The sequence below is a fragment of the Somniosus microcephalus genome, chromosome 5, assembly GCF_052327205.1.
Source record: "Somniosus microcephalus isolate GS21.2 chromosome 5, FLI_Smic_1.0, whole genome shotgun sequence".
NCBI lineage: Eukaryota > Metazoa > Chordata > Chondrichthyes > Squaliformes > Somniosidae > Somniosus > Somniosus microcephalus.
The window spans coordinates 149,821,447-149,826,891 of NC_140991.1; positions in this window are offsets into that span (position 1 = coordinate 149,821,447).

Genomic DNA, 5,445 nt, shown 5'->3' on the forward strand with positions numbered 1-5,445 from the left:
CTCTGTCTTGTGCGGCTCCTGGGCAGCTTGTACGCCTGGGCGTAAGGTGGCCTGTACCGCAGGACCTGGACAGTCCTTCTTAAAGCAACTGGGGGTTTCCCTGAATCCCAGATGATTGAGGGAGTGTCCTCTCCTGTACTAGAGCACACTACCCCCTTCTGTGTGGCTGCTGAGTCCCTGTCCTGTCCTGTGGGTTCCACGCAGCCTGAGGCTGCAGGCTGGGGACCCCTCTCGTTCTCTTTGCCCACCGCTACCTCTCCTGTGAGTCCTTCACCGTTGGAGGCTGCAGGCTGGGGATCCCTATTCCTAGAATGATCCCTGACCTTGGGCATTCTTTTATGGGTTACGACCCTTCGAGGGCTGAACCATTGAAACTGATGCGCTGGTGACCATGGTAGTTTTGGCTGTGGTGTGCGAGGAGACCTTCTTAGGGCTCAGCCTACCGGAGTTGTGTCCGAGTCCCAAATAATTGGTGGGATGGCCCCTCCAGTGACACAAGCCACTGCCCCCACCGGTGCCGTCTGTGAGTCTGCCACAACTGCTGGCTGAGGATCCCTGTCGTTAGGACGGTTCACCCTTGCTGGCCGTTCCGCTTTCTCGGGGTTGAACAATATACACTGGTTAATGTGGAACCACTTCATGCGGCGGGGCATCTTTATGGCGTAGACCATGGGGCTTGCCTTGTCGATAATGTTGTATGGCCCCATGTACAATGGTTGAAAACTCCCTACACGAGCAAAATTCCTAACCATGACCTGATCCCCTATCTCCCACTCGTGGTGCTTGCGGGGTTCTAGCAGCAATCGGTTACTCCGATGCTGTTTTCCCATGTTGCTAGCAGCCTGTCAGTGAATCTGGTTAAGGTGTTCAAACAGATTCCTGACGAAGCTCTCCCGGTTCACCTCTCTAAGCTGATCTTCCGTGAGCACCGGGGCTAGCACATGGTGGGGGGGGTCCGCATAATCCTACCAGTCATGAGCTCGTGTGGGGAATACCCCGTGCTTTTTGACTGGCTGGCTCAGATCCCCATTAGGACCAGCGGTAAGACTTCTACCCACTTCTTGGGTGAGTCTCCCATCTCCTTCCGCAGCCTTTCTTTAATGGTACGGTTTAAACGCTCCACAGGACCCGATGACTGTGGATTGTAGGCGACGTGCCATTTCCCTTCAATGCCGAGTACCATGAGGGTCTCTTGCATGACCTGCCCGGTAAATTGACTCCCTTGGTCGGACTCCACATACTGCGGTGGTCCCCATCGTGAGAACACTTCCCTGACCAGGATCCTAGCCGTACCCAATGTGGTAGCATTTCGGCATGGAAAAGCTTCCACCCACTTTGAGAACACATCCACCAGGACTAGGCAGTGCTTGTAGCCTCCCTGGGCGGTGCGTAGGGGCCCGATGTAATTGACCTGGATTGACTGCCATGGCCCCTCTACCCTCCTGATGTGTCCCATAGATACCTTCCTTTTCCGGGGGTCAGGGTTGTTAAGCAGCACACGCCAGACAGCCGGTACAAAACTCGCGGACATCTGCCCTGAGACCTGGCCACCATCCTGTCTGTTCCACCCATTGCTAGGTGGTCTCAGGTCTGGGATGCCCCACTCCTGGACCCTCATGGGCCAGTTGGAGGAATTCCCTTTGGTGCTGCTGCGGTGCTTCCTTAATGGTGATGGCTGCTGTGCCGTACGGGCCCTTTACCTTTTCCCCTTTAGTGAGCGCGTTCAGGACGGTTTTGAGGACGGGATCTTGGGTTTGAACCGTTTTCAGGTCCGGTGCCAATGCTACCCCTGAACTCCCTTGCATTCCGCCTCTGCCCCTGATCGCTGCTATTGGACTTAACCCGTATGGGTCCCAAAAATTGCCCGTACGAGCACTTTCTTTTGCCAGTGCGTTGGCTTGCTGATTTCCCTTGCTGAGTTCAGTGGAGGAATGGGCTTTTACTTTGTGCATATAGACCTTTCCTTCCTCCCCCACGGCCGCCATGATTTTCTCCAGCAGAGGCTTAATTGCCAGGGGTCTCCTGTCAGCAGAGGTATATCCGCGATGGGACCAGATAGCCAGGCATTCCGTACACGAATTGCATGAGAACATACTGTCCAAACAAATCATGTACGGGGTAGGGAATTTCTCGGGGTGTGTGACCACGTACACTACCGCGGACAGTTCAGCCTGCTGGCCGCTCATGGTGCTGGGGAGTTTAATTGCCAGGGCAATGTCCACCTCTGGGTCATAATCTCCACACCTGGTAAGTCGCTCGCCAGCAGATACTGTGCTTGAACCGTCCACATAGACTTCGCAGTCTGTGGGCTGTATCCCGGCCCGAAAACCTATGTTGACTTCCCATACCCCTTCTATGGAACACCGGTGGGCTGTCCCTGGGTAAATCATGTTGGCCACGAGCTTTGGCTCGCAGAGACCTTTCACTTTTAGGTCCATTATGGAGAGAAGTAGGGTCCAGCGAACAATGCGGGCACTGCTCACTGTCCCGTCTTTGATTCTCCCATCCAGGAGGATCTGGGTGGGCGTGTGACATGTGAGGAGTGTGATAGGAGATGTTCCTGTGAAGATCAATGATCTTTTCACAGCCCAGTGAGTGGCGAGGAGGTGCCTCTCACAGTTGGAATAGCTCTTCTCCACATCGGTGAGTGCCCTGGAGGAGTAAACCACCGGTCTTAGCTGGCCGTGCACAGCACTCAGACTGTCCCCGCTGGCTGCCACCTTCAGGAAAAACTCATTTCCCCCATCAATAGCCCCTAGAGCCGGCGCAGTCTGCAGATCTTTCTTGAGTTTCACAAATGCTGCCTCGCAACCCTCGTCCCAGACCCACTCCACTCCCTTGTGTAGGAGTCAGAGCAGAGGGGCTGCTGTGACTGCGTAATCCTCAATGAAATCTCTGCAGTACCCGGTTAGCCCTAGAAAAGATCTCACTCCTGTAACTGTGTTGGGGGCTGGTAACTCCTGCACTGCTTCCTTCCTAGCTTTATCGATGGCCCTTTCCCCTGCTCGCACAGTCAGCCCCAGGAATTTTACTTCCTGTTGGCCGATCTGTGCTTTCTTCGGGTTTACTTTGAAGCAGTAGGAGCAGGCCATCCACATACTGTACCAACTGCCGGGGCCGGCTGAAACCCTTCAAACAATTAGCCATGCATTGATGGAAAATTCTAGGGCTGTTGTGGGAGCCCTGAGGTAGGCAGTGCCAGGTGTATTGTTGGCCTTTAAAAGTGAAGGCGAACTTGTACTGGTCCTCTCTCCGTAAAGGGATGGACCAAAACCCATTGGAAATGTCGAGCACCGTGAAGGTGATCGCGGATGCTGGGATACTTCCAATGAGGTCGGCGACGGCTGCGACCGTGGGTGCACAGTCGGGGAGGTTACGGTTGAGTACCCGATAGTTCACTGTGGCCCTCCAGGAGTTGTCCGGTTTTCCACCCGGCCACAGTGGAGAGTTTACGTGGGTGGTTATCGGTCTCAATACCCCCTGTTTGACTAAAGAAGCCATGGCCGTTTCCATGTCTGCCTCCGCCTCCCTGGGGAAATTGTATTGCTTTTGTGGTTGGGTCATGGGGTCCCCGTTCACAATAACCTCGACCCGTTTACCCTCCCACAATCGTGTTTGTGAGTGGCAAATGTGGCGAGGTGTGCTCGCACAAATGCCTGGTATTCCATCGGAGTGTTACTGATCATCGGTTCGAGGTCGTAACCCTCCTTTGGTTTCACGGTGCACAAGGTCCCCCCTTGCCCTGTTTCTCTGGGATAACTGCCACATCACTTTCTTTGCCGGTACATGCTCCCCACAGACAGTGGTTCCTAAGATCCACTAGAATCCTGTGGCCTATGATAAAATCGGCCCCCAGGATTCCCTTCCTGTCTTGCTCCCATTTCATTAAGACACAGATCCACTTGCTGTGGAGTGCTCCTAATCGAATGGACAGTGGGATGGAGAACAAGCCAGCCTGCTCGTTACCTGTAAACCCCACTAAGCTGTATGGGACCCCGTTAGACAGAGGTGAGGGGGCGGGGTTAGCTGAATAGACGATGGTGCTCGACGCTCCAGTGTCTAACAGATAAGTCCCTTTCACCTTCTCCTCCTCCATCTGAACATACGGTCTCTTCCATGCATCGTATTCAAGTGGACACAGGTAGACAGGCTGCGCTGGTTCTAGTCATGGGTCTGTGTTGTATGGGGCAGATGGGGTTAAAGCACCAGTGGTGGTGGCTACCTTCCCTGTGCCATTTAATAAAGTTCGGAGCGCAGCTACGAATGAGTCAAACGTTGGGGGAGAGGTCGGTGTCTCGGTCTTTTGGGCAGGAGCTGGGGAGTTCTTTCCTGTGTTATCCTTCCATGGATTCCTACAGTCCCTTCTCCAATGCCCATTCTTCCCACACCCAAAGCAGTTATGCTTTGTATTGGAAGGGTTACCTCCTTCCTGGTGCCACTCTTTTTTATTCTGACTAGGCTTTACTTCATGTACTTTTCCTTTAGGTGGGTGCTCTTCTGTCCCTCTATTGTTCCAGTAAGCCAGGGTCAATTGTCTGACCACTGTCTCCTCGGTGACCCGGGGGTCCTTTGGGTCAAACCAAAGCTCAGCCTTGGCTCTGATCCATGGCAAGCTGTTTGCCACCAGGCTTCGGAGCCAGTGGGCCAGCTCGTCCTGGCTCAGGTGAGCCCGGTCGAGAACCCCATTACAGGCACTCCTGTACACAGGCCACAGCCTGTCTGCAAAAGCTTGTGGGGTCTCCCCTGCGAGCTGTGCTGTCCTCTCCACCTGGGAGAAGGGACTTCCATCATTCATCCCCATGGCCTCCAGAACTCCCTCCCGGATAACAGCGTATCTGCCCTGCCTCTTTCTGCTCTCCGCAGAGAGGGATTGGTAGAGTTTGCTATCCAGGAAGAAAAGTAGCATCTTTACCATTTTGGAGTCATCGCACTCGTTAATGCCCATTGCCTGTTCCAGTTTTTGAAGTGGACCGAGGGCTCCCCTTTTTGAGTGCGCTTACTCAGGTGGCTTACCATAGCCCTAAGCTGTTGGGTGCCATGGGGAGCCACGAATTGGCTTTCAAGGGGTCCTTGACATCCACCACCGCCGGGCGGGCCAAACTTTTGCTGCCGGATCGGGCACATCGGCCCCGGCTCCGACTCTTCTTGCATTGGCTTGCCAACCTCTCCCTGCTGCCAAACTGAGTTAAAACCCAACGCCACAGGTGGTGGTGGTGTGCACTCCCTGTCGGCCTCACAAATCATCCGTCCCTCCTGCTGCCCAACCGGGTCATTCCCCGGCACCACAGGTGGTGTCCGAACAGTTTCCCCTTGCTCTCCCAGGTCCACCCGGGCCACATGCGGGCTTATTAGGCATACCATGCCTTTGGCCATGGACAGAGCAAGGTTCAAACTGTTGATTTGTTTCTTACAGGGGCTGTGATCTCCCGCCTCAAACCCCCCAGT